Genomic DNA, 16,943 nt, shown 5'->3' with positions numbered 1-16,943 from the left:
AAAGCAAGTTAAAGTTAGCAAACGTTGTTAATAAAAATGTTTTTTTTAGCATAAAGGGTGACATACATAGAAATTTACAACTTTGAAAAGCTCTGTCTCAAGCTCAGTAGTTTTATCTGGAACAAAATGATGCCAAATTGCTTAACTAAAAAAATAAAGTTCAGAAACCACATCTTTATAACTTTACTTTATAAAAGTTTCCTCCCACCCCCAATATTATCCCTCCAAGAGAACAACTTGGAACAAATTCAGATCAAATCTGTCTGGCCCTTACTGCTTTCTTTCCTTGCATTTCCCATACAGTAATAATCCAGTCATTTGATCGTTCATTGAAACTGAACAATTTGCTGTTTATCTTTAAAAGAAGCAGCACATTAAAACCCTTCTGCACTTGCACATTGAGCTTAAACCAATGATTGGTTCAGTGCTGTCATGGTTGACCCTATTTTCACGATCTAAGTGTATGGTCTAAAGCGCAGGCCGCAAGTGCACTCAGGGCGTGTCTGAATCCACTTTTGCTAGTTTAACGACGGGAAAACGGTCATTCTCTTAATGAGTCATGGGTGTTTTTTGGGCGTAACGTGCAGTAAACCAATCAGAGTGTCATCTTTCATTCCCTTTAAGAGCTAGTTGCGCTCGCGCCATGGCGGGTCGCTATTTACATGGCGGAGTTTGTTGGCGGAAAAGCTGAATGCTTCTTAAGTGAAGAAACTGATTTGCTCGTGCTAATGCGTGCGAGCAGATCATCTACGGGACAAGCAGGAATCCACCAAAGCTTCCCGAGGTGAAGAAGGCGTGGGAGGAAGTAGCGGTGATTGTGTCCTCGTCTTCTGGCATCAGAAGAACGGCTGTACAATGCAGAAACAGGTACAATGATGTCAGGAGACGGGGAAAACAAAAGTTCGCCGCTAATAAAAAACAGCAGGTGGCCACGGGAGGAGGGCCACCTACAGCCACCCCGGACCTAACGCCAGCGGAGGACATCGTCACCTCTTTGGGGGCTTAGAGGTGGGCGTCGAAGGTTATGTAATGATAATGGGAAAAAATAATTTGTACATAACATTCAGGCATATAACATATTTTATTTATCAACAGTCATAAAATATTTGAACATGAAATTTCATGCAGCTCCGCTGGCTGAAGATTGTGCGGCCGAACCCAGGAGGAGGGGGTAGTTTCGGATGGAGAAGAAACTGTGGAACAACCATCTAGGTTGAGGGAAGAGGCGAGGTGAACCAGAGCACGATGCGAGAATGTCAGCCACAAAGACCACCCATTCCTGACACTCCAGCAGGCCAGCTTCAATACGCTGGAGAGGGAACTGGGTAGACTACATCAGAGTTTGCGGCGCGTGAACACCCGCTTGAGCCGCTTGGAGATGTTGCTGCTGCCCCTCGGACGCATCGCAGACAGTATGGGATGGCTCGCTGATGCAGTTGAGCGCATTGCACCTGCAACATCTCCTGCAATCCTCCATCCACCAGATCTTCTCTGACCACCCGATCCATGTCTATGCTGCGCTCTTCTGCTCCTGGACCCTCCCGTCGCCCGTCCCGCCATGGTGCTTTCCTCCTGCGAACCCAAGGAGGAAGAAGAGGACCAGTTTAAAATTGAGTTGTGTTTATTATTATTAATAGAAATGTATTTATTTTCCATTAAAGCTTTGGTTCTCATTAAAAGTTTTTTTTCCCCAGTCATGAAGTAATAAGTAAAATTATCAGGGTTTTAATTGCTGAAAGTATGGATACATGATCACTGTAATCGCCAAAATATGCAAGTATTTTTTTAATAATCGTTTACAAATATTCAAAAAAATGTTTACACTCTAAAAATAATTTACTTGTAACAAACAGGAGATAAAGAATTTACAAATGTTTCGAGAGCCGAAACGTTTCAACAACTGGGGGAGCGCTGTGATTGTTTTGATAAAATGCTAATTTAAAAAAGATACAAAATCCAGAGGTACAAAATCTTCCTATACAATAAATACATGGGATAGCATAAAAAAGACATTTCAAAATTATTGCAAGGTTTGCACTTTTAGCAAACAATTCAGCTTATCAGGCTACAGATGATGCAGCTCTTCTGCCATCTGATCTCTCCTCGCCCGTGCTGCTGCTTGAGGATTTTGGTTAATTGGCATCGGCACATACAGTTCATTTTCACACCTAAAGTCCTGTAATCTGTGCTCATTTATGTCTAAGAGACATCCATGGCGTATGGCAATGTTATGCAACACACAACATGCCACAAAAAACGCTCCGACCTTCTGAGGGCTGTACTGTAATGTTCCCCCTGACTTATCCAAACACCTAAAGCGCATTTTTAGCATGCCAAACGTTCTCTCAATGACAGCTCGTGCTTTCGTGTGTTTACGATTAAAAAACACTTCCCTTACTTCTGTAGGCATGATATACGGTGTAATCAGCCATGTCTTTAATGGAAAGCCATTGTCCCCTAACAGCCACCCGTCCAGGGGCGAGTCACCCTGGAAGACTGCAGGAATGACAGAGTTGGCCAGAATAAAGGAGTCATGGCTCAATCCAGGATAATTTGTGAATACGTGTGTAACCTTACACGTTGCATCGCGAATCACCTGGATATTGATGGAATGGGTTCCCTTACGATTAACGTATATCAGAGCATTCTCTGACGGGGCACGTAGTTGCACGTCTGTGCAATCTATCGCACCCAAAACTCCAGGGAACCCAAATTTAGTACAAAACTCCTCTTTAACCCGATTTTGGGTAGCATGCGTCATGGGGAATTTAATGAATTTGTGTGCATGTCGGACTAGGTTTGATGTTACTGCATGTATGGCCGAATTTACGGCAGGTTGGGATATGCCTCCAATTGAACTCAAGGGATGTTTGAATGACCCACTCGCAAACAACATTTGGTGCAGCAGTTATTTTAACAGCAATGGGGAGTGCATGAGGGCAGTATGCATTCGTCTGCAGATCACCTGCCAGAAGATGACAGAGGTCTGTTACTGCCTGGCGGGATAGGCGAAGTTTCTGGCGACACTCCACCTCAGTCTAGGACAGGTATGTGGAAGAGTGAGAACATGGAACAAATGAATCGCATGAATCAGCACAAGACAGAGGACACAGGGAAATTAAATAAGGGATAAAACCAAGGGGGAACAGGTGCATGGCATGAACTAATAAACAAGCAATAATGAGGAGACGAGAGGGCGGTAACAGAGATGAGACTGGAGAGGGTGTATGGAAAGCCATAAGGGCCATAAATGCCTCTCTCCACATAAAACACGTGGGTCTGTCATGATTCTGCCACAAGGCTCAAAAAGCATGACAAGAGAGGGCAGAATCATGACATTGTCAGACTATTATTGTGTTAAAGTGCAGTGCATGCTACATGCAGTCCAGTTGGTAAAAATTGTGGTGGTGGTGGTGGTGGTGGTGGTGGAGTTAAAGTGCATGGTGAATTGTACAGACAGAGAGGTGTGCTGTGCGAGTGTCAGTTCTGAGTGTTCAGCAGCCTGATAGTCTGAGGGAAGAAGATGTGCCGAATTTAAATACACAGATTAAACTGAGGAGTTCAACAAGTGATGTTTTGCTCAAATTACATGTTCAGTGGCCAGTCAATCTTTCAGTCGTCTGCGTTGGATGCAGGCTTGGAAATAGCTCAGCCTGACGAATCAGTTTAAATACATGTGTGTATTGTCACGATTGGTGAAATAATTAGCCAATTCCATTCTTCTGAACAGCAAATATGTAGCCTAATTCTGATACATGCAATGTCTATCCATTATGACATGTAGGCATTTTTATATTTATGTACACAATAATAATCTTTTACATTTTAATCTTTTATTGTTTCATATTTAAAAATGTTTGTGTGCTGCTGCGCTTCCCTCTGTGTAATAAGCAAAGTGAACGTGCATTGTGGACGCGCCCAGAGGCGCATTTTCTACTAACGCGCTCTTTAAATAACAAACAAATATTGCGCCATTGACTTTAGACTTTAGACCAGGTTTGAGTTGGTCTATGGCGTAGTCTATTTTCAGTTCCTCAAAATAGCAACGCGCCAACAATGCGCCTGAGCACACCTCTTTTTTAGACCAACACAAATGAGCGCAAATGCATTTGCTATTTAAACAACGCGGCTCAGGGCGGGAAAATTAGATCTGCGTCTTGTTGAAACTAGCAAAAACACTTGCGCTGCGCTTTGCGCCGCATTGCGCCGGGTGTACGATAGGGCCCCGGATCGCCTACTTGTCTATTTCAGTTCTGTTTCTATGGTTTTATTTTGTAGTAACGAACATGCTTAGGGGAAATGTATCAGTACAAGTATACATTTTGTTCAGGAAATGTAGTGGAGTAAAAGTAAAAGTCTGCAGAAATATAAAGACTCAAGTAAAGTACAGATACTGCCCAAAAATACTTAAGTACTGTACTTAAGTATTTTTACTTCATTACATTACAACACTGAATGACATTTTAGTCACTGAGATGGTCTCTGTGTGATCAAAATGTGTTCCATGAATGACTGTACTAAATGAATGAATGAATGAGGTACACCACTTGCACTTTAAAAGGGGGAGGAAACCAAAAGAAACTCTGGGTTTACCGAAGAAAACCTGCTCCCGACCAGGTTAGGTTCACAGAGTAAGTTACTATGGTTACTGACTCTGAGTAAAAGTTACCTCTCTTTTAGAAACGGGCTTGACTTACCCGCTTTATCAGGTTAGACATATTCTGAAATGGAAAACACTGAGTTTCCCTCATTTCAGGGTTAATATACTCAAGAGTATGAAATTTAGCAGCATCTAGTGGTGAGGTTTTGAATTGCAAACAACGGCTCACTCTACAACTCCCCCCTCCCTTCTGAAACACTATGGTGACTGACACAGAAGATGTCGTCAAGTTTTCGCTTCTTTGCTGAAGGAGATTACGTATTTATGAAATAAATAGACACTCTAGTGTGTCGGTTTAGGGCTAGAAAAGAAATAAAACAAGAAACAGTAAAACAAGAAACAGTTGATTCGTGAGGTGAGCAATAATATTTATTTTCTGAAATCATAGGTTTATAAATGAGTTAAAAAAAGACAACCCATTACAGAGCACTCAATTAGTGGTGTGTCTTTGCCTCACTCGGGCATGTCTGTTCTGCGTTGAGTTCACGCTGCCTCTGTCCTCATTCAAAACATTTCCCAGAGTTTTGACGGTGCGCAGAGCATCTTGAGAAATTGTGCCATCCACTTTCGCAGATTCTACTGGACCCGCTCCCGTACCTGCATCATGTAACACAGTAATGTCTGCGTTCCTCGTGTTTTGTCTAATATGTCTACTCAACCTGCCCAGGATGGCAGACCTCGAGTTTCCAGACAAATCCCACAAGAGTATGTAGCACTTAGGGACAAAATGGCAGAAGATTATGCCGTAGTTGGAGGCCAGAACAGCCGAAGCCTGAACTATGTGTTGCTGTTCAGTCTTGTTCTTATTTATGTAAATGGGAATAAAGCAAAGCCAGACAAAAAGGTGAATCAACATGCTAAAGATGATGACACTGGTGTCGTTAAAATCCTGCGGCACTTTTCTAGCCTTGAAGGCAAGAATGAAACAAATGAAGGCAAGAAGAGAAATATAACAGTGCATGACTGCAAAACCTATGATGGAACCCTCGATGCAGACGATGTACTTTACGATCCCTGATTTTCCAGGCCACACAGTGTCTTCATTAGGAGGCTTGAAAATCAGCCAAAACAACAGAATGACTCCCTGACCGCTGGTAAGCACCAGCACGTTGATAAGAGGCTTGTAGAGTTTGTTAAGCTGATGCTTTATGTTCGGCTTAAAGATCATGAACGCCAGGAAGGTGCGGTACGCTTTCACCAGGATGCTCGAAACTCACAGGGTGAAACCTAAGCCGTACACGGCCTGTTGTGCTCGACACAGATGATCGTTCGGCCTGCCAATAAACATGATGACACTCACGAAGCTATCCATCAGACCCAGCAACATAAAACTAGACATTTTCATGTCGGCCATTTTGATGATCGCCATGTCTCTGTGAATGTAGTAAATGATAAATGAAGTAAACACTGCAGTTATGCCTATTGCTGTTGCCACCAACAGAACTATGGGATAGACGTCAGACCAAAAGAGATACGTGTACTGGAATACCTCGCATTTAGTTTGTTTCTTTGTAGACCACTGGTCTTTTGGACAATCATGGCACCTGTCTTCATCTGAAAAAAATAAAACACAGGAAACATCAGGAATGAACTGTCCTAGGCAAACCGTTTCTGTGCTAGTTTCACGTCTCTCTTCTCACATCGTAAAAATACTCGAATCAATATTTCACATCTATTCAGTAAGTCACAAATAAAAGGGTAAAACATCTGCAAAAAGAAGACAAGGGGAATGAAGCGTGATATACCAGATTTGTTCGTGTAAGTTCCTTCGGGACACTCGGTGCAGTTGTAGCAGCAGGACTTTACCGTGTTCACCACACCCTTACTGGTGCCCGGCGGGCAGGACTCTGAGCACTTGGACGGTGGGAGCTGCAAGACACAATGATGATGATCTAATGATCTGTGATGATGTACACGTGATGAGAATACTGGACAGGACTCACCGTGATCCCCTGGTATTCACTCCGGAGCTCCACTTCTCCTTTCTTCAAGATAAACTTTCCAACAACATCAATAATTCGACCATCATTAGTTTTTGTCCACCTTATAAGGTCATAACCATCCGTAAAGTCCCCGTATTCATCAAAGGAATGTGAGATACCATCGAGTGTGAAAGTCACACTGCGAATGCTTTCCACAAGCTGCAAAATAAAGATATTAAACATTTTTAATACACTATTATCACATTTTAAATGTTTGTTGTAATTGTGAAGTGTGGTGTTCTCATACAACATAGGTTAATTCTGTGTATGTTTTCATAATCAGTGTTTCCGCTTGGATTTTGTGGAACTGTGGTGCTGGATGAGGTCACATGCTAATTAACATATCTGTCGTGTAGTTTTCACATAGTTTCACCCTACTCCTGACATGCTCGTGGGACAGTTATTGGCGACATTGTACCTCTAAATGAAAGCTAATCTTTAACCAAAAAGTGTCGTTATGCACTTCTTCTCAAAAGTCACTAGATCTAGTAAAAGAGTTGCTAACTTAGCAACACTAGCAGGGCAAATTAGGAATGAATGGGAAACACTGTGTCACCGAGAAGCTGGAAATGCTGTTTATGTTAGACTTTAAGGGGCGGTTTCCCAGACACGTTTAAGCCTAGTCTCAGACTAACTTAAATGTGAGAGATGCCTTGATCGAAAACAACTTGCACTGACATATCTTAAAATATATCACTGTGATTGTTTTGTCTCAAGATGCACAAAGTAATATTTTTTTTGTAAAGTATGTTTTTTAAAACAACTTAATTATCCTAATTTAACTAAGGCCTAGTCCTGGTTTAAACTAAACCTTGTCTGGGAAACCGCCCTTAATGAGTCAACCTTATATACAAACACAACGGAACATCATATTTTATTGTGTCGTCACTTGAGAAATCGTACCTGCCATGGTGGAAAGTTGATATCTCCATGGCAGGCGGTCTCGTTACATTTCAGGAGTTTTTTGAGGCCGTGAGCTATAGCGTATACCGCCACTCTGTGACCGTAAACTTTCCTCCGGTCCATAACGTCCAGCAGATCACCTACACCACAGTTCAGGGCCGAGATGGATCAGTTCCGTCTCAACTCCTTGTACTCCTCTATGAAGTCATTCTTTGCTCCTGGTGATGGCCTGGGGTTTTTCAAATAATCCTCAAACCCTGGTATATTTCCCATGACAAAAGAGAAGCCAAAAATTTCACCCACTTTATTTATGTCCGGCATCTTCGTCAAGGGGCCGTGCATGGACCAGGCGTCACTTGCGATCCAAATTCTGCTCATGTTGGATTGAATCATCCCTTTTAAAATCTTCTCTACCAGCTTGTCCTTTAGAATGAGAACCACGACCTTGGCAGAAGAAGCTTGTATAGTGTCGATGACATCTTTGATGTACTTGTCAATTTCTACGTGGTCCAAGTAGTGCGGTACTACCATCTCAAAATCCAGACACACCTTTCCTTCGGCCTCTTGTCGGAGACTCTGGTGGGCTGCTCTTCCGTAGTCATCGTCTCCGTACACCACACCGACCCAGCTCCATGAGAAATGCTCCATGAGCTTGGCCAGGGCCTTAGCCTGGTGGACATCACTTGGAACGACACGCATGAAAGAAGGATAACGCAGTTTGTCGCTGAGGACTGGTGAAGAGGAGGTACAGCTGATCTGTTGACAGAAAACTTCTCTGCATCACGCATTTGTACTTTCAGTTCAAACAGACTTATTGCAAACCACTGTAAGAACTTTGGCAGAAGTGTTTGCTATGAACTGTTGTTGTATCTAAGAGCTGCATAAAGATTCTTGCATAATGAATCTTGTAGTTTGAAACAATGTGAGGATAAATAATGACACTAAAATGAAGGTACAGTTGGAGGAGCAGTTAACAAATTACCTGAGGAAACATGTAGAGACTGAGTAGTTTGGCAACAGCGATAGATAATTCAGAGTATCTTTCTCCCAAAAGCGCCTTCATGGACGGGCGGAAATCAGAGAAGTCCGAGAGAACTGGCAGAGATCCGTTAATGGCCAGTAAATGTTCCAGACAGTGCAGTGCTTTGGTGGGAGATGCACACGGGTCACACACTTGATATCCAAACTTAATTCCCGGAAGAAATTTAGAATCATTGATTTCTTCAATTGTGTGGATCGCAGCCAATGATTCTAAGTATGAGCCCAGATCAAAACTAGTGAATAGATAAACAAGATTAAGCATCAACGTTGGCTTTTAACTGTACTTATGACAAAGGTTTGTACATATGACAAAGGTTTGTGCATACTTACTCGGAACAGATGAATGGCTCCGGGCGTGTTCGGTTGTGAAGGTTGATGACTTTTGAGTGAATAGATGACAAAATTGCGCAGTTAAAATCTCCATGCAGGTAAGCTCCAGACAGATCATCTGGAATGTCACAATGAACCCACAAACCCAAGCACAACATCAGCCCCAGCACACGTACATGATGATAAAGAGTAAAGAGCTTCATGTTGAGAATGTGCAGATTGATACGAGTGAGTGTTTTTGTAGAGAAAAACTGGTTCTGTTTTTTTTTTGTAGTGACGTTAGTTGAAACGCAGGCCTCTTTTTTCAGATTTTGAAGTATATTTTGAAGTACACTTTAGATATTTCACAAATTATAAGTAAATTTGCAACCAGTGAGTAGAGTTTTAGTAGACTGTCTCTTTAAAATTTTATTTAAACATGATAATTGCTCAAAAAAACTTCTACTGGCTATAAGTAACTTTGTAACTACATGTCAACTTATTCTTCTAACCGTATACCCAACACTAACCTTAACCTAACAGACAGTCTACTATCCAAAGTGGACAATGAAAATATACTGTAACCACTTTTTTGTCCTTACATGTCACCTGGCTTACATCCAAGTCACATGATCATCTTTAAAGCTGTGAAATCGTGTACTATAACCTCCCAGAAGCACCTCACACACGGCCGCTTCTAAGTATATGCATTGCTTGCCATTAAAGAAAACATTTACATTTAGTCATTTAGCTGACGCTTTTATTTATCCAAAGCGACTTACAGAGAGTTCAGGGAGCAATAAGCGATATGTCATACAGGAGCAATAATACAATAGGTGCTAATATCAAGTTACTAGTTTCAACATAAGCCAGAACAAAACCTGTTGAGAAACAGAGAGGGGGTGTAGGAGGGTGTGAAAGGGTGCATTCTGAACCAGCTGGAGTGGTTTGATAGCCTTTGCAGGAAGACCAGCAAGTATAGCATCGCAGTAGTCCAACCTTGAGATTACCTGGGCCTGGACAAGGAGTTGTGCCTCATGCTCAGTGAGATAAGGTCTGACCTTTCTAATGTTAGCTATAAGGCATATCGGCATGACCGCGTTGTCTTTGCAACATGATCATTGAAGGAGAGCTGGTCATCAAACATGACTCCGAGGTTCCTGGCTGTTTTGGAAGCAGTGATTGTGGTTGTAACAAAGTCAATGTCAGTAGTCAGGAAGGAAGAGGACGAAGTTGGCTAGCTACTGGTCTTTATTGAACAACAAAATAGTCACTTAATCCAAACTTATTACAAGGCTCATTTGAATGCTTGATTCTGATTGGCCAGTCACGACATTCCAAGGGTTGTTATGTAAGGGATAATGTACAGGCAGCCGGTTGTTATCGCAGAAATAAGCCCCGACAGTGTGATCATAACACAGGGTGTTATTTGTTTTGAGCAGCAATAACAACCCTTGGAATGTCGCAACTGGCCAATCAGAATCAAGCATTCAAATGAGCCGTGTAATAATCTCAAATAACAACCGCTCAAAACTAATAACACCCTGTAACCCGGATGCTGCGAATCATTTTGAGGGGCAGTTTAATATTACACCAAAATTAGTTATAAATATGTCTTTTAATTACATATATGACATTACATTTACAAATGATTCAACCAATTTGCCTGTTCGTGACATTTGAAGTAATACAAGTTGTAACCGAAACTAAACAGCTTTCCTCACGAAAGGTCTGCATTCGGTAAAAACGAGCTAATAAAATATTTTATGTAATAAGCGGGATAATGTACAAGCAGCCGGCTGTTATCGCCAAATAAGCCCCTTCAGTGTGACACAAGACCCTCCGCTTCACGTCCTGATCACACTGTCTGCCATAACAACCGGCTGCCTGGATATTATCCCTTACTTAACAGGCCGCGCATTCAGCGCTCAGTCGCATACACAGTATATCCAAGTCTGTGAGATTCCTTCCGTGCAGTCGCCAGTAAGCAGCCGGTCCCTCTCTTCCCCAGCTCTCCTTTGTCGGCTCTTTTATGCAGACTCTCCACGTCACTTACTGGTATAAGACACGGGTGTTTGTCGTTTGCTTTGCAGTTGACCCACTCATTCACTGCTCGTCTCGCAGCTCTCGCTCCCACTGCAGACCTGAACCACGCACCACTCGCCACAGTGGTATTGCCGAGTTGGATGGTGAGATTGTACCGTGGGGTGGAAATACAAGTAATGTAGATAACACCTTGGGGAAAACCAGGCTAAACCTGATGGGCCAGTTCTCCTCTGACAACTACTGTTAATGTCATGTCATGTTGTTTGCTACAGTGGTGTGTCTTATTGTTAAGTCAGTGTTTACTGTACATGTTAGTATACTGGTTAAGTAAAGAATTATGTACAGTCAGCCGGGTTATTATCCCGGAATAAACCCCAACACGAGCTGGATGCTCTTCTATCACACTGACAGGCTTTATTTTGCTATAAGAACTGGCTGGCTGTATCATGTTTTTCACAGTGCTGTGAAGTAAATAATAGATCATATACATTTGTTAAAATATACTTCAAAGAAGATCTGTCTATCTCTATTGAATTTTGAGTCTGTTCAGTCTGTTACTTATTGGACCGAAAACCACCATAACAACCAAGAATACTGCTTATCTATTGACGTTCCATAAAACCCTCGTCGTCAGCAAAGGCATTTTATTCGATAGTAACCCAACAAACATTTGGACGTTTAATGACCATTGAAAATACGTCAGTCCGACACGTCCCATCACGGTTGAAAAATAGTTCCAAAATGAAAGTTGAACGGACGTCTTTGACTTCACCTGGCCGTGATTTCCACGTCTTTTCTGCACGTCACAGCTACTATTCAAACAGGAAAATAAAAATAGTACAATGTCAATAGCAATGGAGTTTTACATTAATGTTAAGCAGCCATTAATCAAACATGAAAATAACAAAAGTACAGTATTATAGTAAACACATATGTAACTACTTTAGTCTTTCCATTTTTTCAAAATGTTTACTCTCTTTTTCTTGGTCCCCGACCACCAGCTCTTCCAGGAGTGTGATTCATGTGTTCCACCATTGATGTATGGAAGTCAGAGCTATGGTACTACCTATTATTTCCTAACAGTCTTGTATTACTGTTAAACAGCCATAAAACAAGTAAACAACAAAATACTGGATTATGGATTAAGGTAAAAGCTTTTTGTGGCTCATTTTTTATATCCACCACCCCCAGCGTGCTTCAGGTGTTCCGCCACTGCTGCATCAAAGTCTGAATCTGTTGCATTTGGGCTTCACCTGTTCATAGCATCTGAGTGAGAGAAGAGAATATGAATATTAAAAAAGTAGGAAAAAATCCAAATTTGAGGCAAAAAAAGGCAAAATTTGAGGTAAATGACATGAACTTATTTTGAAAAAGGCCTATGATTTTAGGACTAAATTTAAAAAACATTAAAATACATACCAGATTGTAATTAAAATGTATTACACGTTATTTTTCTCTAGAATAATCGTATGTCAATAAAAGGGTAGCAAAAGCACCTGTAGAGTACCGCATTCCATGCTGTTCGGTTTGAAAGATGAACTTCAGCAAATAGCTGGCATTCTGGATCATGGCAAGTCTACATCTTTTATTAAGAGTCTAGATTGTGACAAGGAATATATGTTAGATTAGTAAAAAAAAACACTGCCACTGTGGCGCCCTTGAGAAAGACCCTTAACCAGGTGTGTAAACTTTGTGAAAGTGGCATTTCTGGTAAAACCTGATGTTCTTAGATTTTTGCAAGAGATTTTTGCAATGTCAGAAGGCCAAAATTACCTTGAATTACATAGTATAGCTTTGAATGGCTTCTTTTCAAGTTGCCCACCACCCCTCATACTGAATTTCACCATTAAGTCATTTAATGTGATCCTGTAAAATAAATTACTTGGGATTACTTCACCTCAGAAAAATTACAGTTTAGAATGAGAGAGAGAGAGAGAGAGAGAGGGGGGGGAGAGAGAGACAAAAACTATCATGCGCACAAACACGCACAAACACACACAAACACACATTCTTTGTCACAATCCAGTCTCTTAATAGAAGATGTAGACTGGCCCTGTTCCAGACTGACAGCTATTCACTGAAGTTCATCTTTCAAACCAAACAGCATGGAAAATCTTCCTTTGGAATCCTGAAAGAAAAATCTGTTCATTAATCTGTACACACACCTGGACACGTGACTACTTCTAAACTGAATATGTGACACTTTCAGTCACATTTTGTGTTTACAAACAATCAGGCAGACGGTTGGGAACCCCAATCTATGTATTGTTCCTAGTTGCATGAAATTGATCAACTTAATGTTAAATGTAACTGTTTTAGGCAGTGACACAAAACTCAGCCAACGTTAACAGTTTGGGGACTTGATGATTTTGCCATCAATTTCCCAGCAAGAAGCATAACACAGCACAACTCAAGTGTAGAAACAACCTTTTAGCCTGATAGCTAATTTTAGCCAAACTCAAACTACATGGCAGTTGACAATGTGTGCATCATTTCTTTCAGTTCCTTCGTGTCCAACAAGTAAAACTCAACCACATTAATAAAACAATACAAAATGTACTTACCCAACAGTAGTTTTGTAATACTGCGTCACTTTTCGAAATAAACCAAACCGCCATTCCCAAGTCCTCCTCCGCCATGGCCTTTCTGAAACGGAAATGCGTCATCGNCTCTGACAACTACTGTTAATGTCATGTCATGTTGTTTGCTACAGTGGTGTGTCTTATTGTTAAGTCAGTGTTTACTGTACATGTTAGTATACTGGTTAAGTAAAGAATTATGTACAGTCAGCCGGGTTATCATCCCGGAATAAACCCCAACACGAGCTGGATGCTCTTCTATCACACTGATAGGCTTTATTTTGCGATAACAACTGGCTGGCTGTATCATGTTTTTCACAGTGCTGTGAAGTAAATAATAGATCATATACATTTGTTAAAATATACTTCAAAGAAGATCTGTCTATCTCTATTGAATTTTGAGTCTGTTCAGTCTGTTACTTATTAGACCGAAAACCGCCATAACTGTCATGGTTCTGTCCCACCTTGTCTTGCTTTTCTTGACCTAGTGGAAGAGCCACGAAAGAACCTCTTGTTTTGTATGGAGAGAGACATTGTGGCCCTTTCGGCCTTCCATACTCTCTTTCCGGTCTCGTCTCTGTTCCCGCCCTATCGTTCCTCATTTAGCTTTCCATTAGTGTTTCATTTCCCACACCTGTCCCTTGTTAATTATCCTTTGTTAGTCTCCCTATATTATGTCCTTGTGTCTCTTGTACTGTGCTTGTTCGTACTGCTTGTCCCTGCCAGTAACACTGTCATACAGCGTTTCCACACGGCCTGTATTATTGTGTATCATTTGCCATGCCTAGTTCGTCATCTCACTGTTTTACCTTGTGGAATATTGGCTTGCCTTGTGTTACCCGTTCCCTTGAATTACCTTGCCCCATCGGACTTCCTACCCTTTGTTAGTTTCTACGTTGCGTCGTGTTTCCTATTTTGGTTCCTGTTTTACAGTAAGTCTTGTAAACCTGTTCTCTTGTTTTTTCCCCCACGTGGGAAGTGTTTTTTTCAGTTTTTTTATTATTAGTCCTGTCCGTGTTTTACCCCATCTTGGGTTCTTGTTTTGTCATTGTAAATAAAGTCTTGTTTCTTGTCAACCACTACCTTCAATTGGGTTCTCCCTCCTTGTCACTCCCCTGGTCATGACAATAACAACCAAGAATACTGCTTATCTATTGACGTTCCACAAAAACCCTCGTTGTCAGTAAAGAATCTTGGCGTTCTATTCGATAGTAATGTCATTTGAGAGCCATGTTGCCAACACCTGTAAATTGCATTTTTCCATTTTAAGAATGTATCTAAACTACGTCATATGCTGTCAATGTCAGATGCAGAGAAGTTAATTCATGCATTCATGACATCAAGACTAGATTACTGTAATGCACTGTTAGGTGGTTGCCCTGCAGGCTTATTACAAAAACTCCAACTGGTCCAAAACGCGGCAGCTCGAGTTCTTACACGTACAAAAAAAGAGCATATTAGCCCGGTTCTGTCAACATTGCACTGGTTACCTATAAAGCATCGCATTTACTTTAAAATCTTGCTTATTACTTATAAAGCCCTACATGGTTTAGCTATGTAGGTACTTGAGTGAACTCCTCTTGTAATGTCAAATTATTGCTGTAGATAGCGTACACTGTAAAACATTTCTGTAGAAATGACAGTATTACTGGCAGCAGTTTGCCATTAACTTACTGTAGTGTTCTGTATCTTTACAGAAAAAAAAAACTATAAAAGAACAGCCTCATGCAAAGCACTCTAGGAACTAAATGTAACCCCAATATAACTATAGTGCTATGAGGAATTGGGTCAGTCCGCGAGCAGAGGCTTTGACGAGCGCGTGCGCGATTCTCTCTATGCTCTCGCAACTGCTCAACACTTGCTCGCTCGTTGAGTTGACTTCTGAGACTTTGGAGGCGGGACAATGCATGTTAAAAGTTACCAATCAAATGAGCAGAGACATGCAGATGTCTCCGCTCATTTGATTGGTAACTTTTAACATGCACTCACCTACATGCAGTCACCTACAGATTACACGTCTTACTACCGTACGACGGCTGTACGTAGGCTATAGGCTATCCTTTTATCATGAAGGGAAAAACGTTTAGTTCTAATTGCAACTTTGCTGCTTGTTGTTCTGTATTTACCAATAAATAAGTTATAAAAACAGGCCTATACTTTCCTTTAAAATGCCGTTTTTGTCACCTAAAAAAATCAATATAATAATAATGCAACAATAGCTCTTTTTGTCAGCATTTCCCTTATTGTTTCTGTATGTGAACAGTCTCCATCATTTTTAGATTTTTGATCGTCAAAAGCTTATAGTGTTTTATACTGAATGCATGCAGCATGTACAGTCTATATGTAAATAGAAAAACAAACGCGTTCGTATGGGAAATCGTTTTTAACAGCCACTGTACAGTAAGCAGATTTAGCCCCCAGCTGTTACATGCATTAAGGCCTTACACTGGTTGGCTTGTTAATAAGCATTTCTTGTCATTTAATCAGTTGTCAGCAACAGGGTAGTTTTCCGACATTTAAAAACATGACCCAATAAATCAACTCAAAAGGAATGATGATCGGACCGCGGAGTCGAAGTCCTGTCGTTAAAAGCGGTACTGTGCTGCTGCCGCGCACGCGATCCACTGTGCTACTGAGGCTGACGCATTCGTGAGAGAACCCAATGCATTTTACAAACATGAACATACACAGAGTCATGACCGTGCACACTCTAGAAAATATGCCGTTTCTGCAAATATGATACACGAAAAGGAGGAAAAACGTGCCCAATGGGATAAAATCACATAATGAAAGTCTAAGCATTATTCGCAATAAAGGTAAAAACAGGAAACGTTATTCAGATCGACATTCTACTACACAGGTCTTTATGTTCATTGGAGGGGCTGGACTGTGTAGAAAAGGCGGGGCTGATTTGAATATTATAGAAAACGTCGCTTTTTACGGCGTCATTGTTACACGGAAACGCCGTCATTTACGGCGTACTATGGAAGTCCAAACGGTGAAATGAACGACGGCGAAAACGCCGTAATTTACGGCGCATGCGCTACAAAACGCCGTACTTTACGGCGTCTGTAAGTCTTAAACGCCGTAAAACCAGGCGTCTTTTGAACACCAGGCGTCTGGTTGATGGCGAAATTTGACCCAAACGGCTTTCCATAGTCGCCCCCTATTTCCGCACGGCTGCCGCCCTTCTACATTTAAAATAACGAATATGCGCGCGGAAAATGTGAATCCGGCCTTATGTTGTCATTTTGTTACTGTGGTTCCGTTGCTGCTGGTGTATGTCGCTAGCCATAGCATGGTACATTAATTGTGGCATTTAAAATAGCTAAATATTGATCAAATTTAACCAAATATTAATCAATTATTTTGGGCGGGTTTTGGACCGTTTTTGGGCTGAAAACCTTCAACTCTATCCGGCAA

The 16,943-nt window shown here is 41.3% G+C and overlaps 1 pseudogene; it reads right to left on the bottom strand.

Moving 5' to 3' along the window:
- Window positions 1–1,002: 1,002 nt before the first annotated feature.
- Window positions 1,003–9,166, bottom strand: LOC130565876 (G-protein coupled receptor family C group 6 member A-like; annotated as a pseudogene).
- Window positions 9,167–16,943: the final 7,777 nt, after the last annotated feature.

The sequence above is a fragment of the Triplophysa rosa genome, linkage group LG15, assembly GCF_024868665.1.
Source record: "Triplophysa rosa linkage group LG15, Trosa_1v2, whole genome shotgun sequence".
NCBI lineage: Eukaryota > Metazoa > Chordata > Actinopteri > Cypriniformes > Nemacheilidae > Triplophysa > Triplophysa rosa.
The sequence above is the reverse complement of the archived record's forward strand: the minus strand, read 5'-3'. Positions and strand labels throughout refer to the sequence as shown.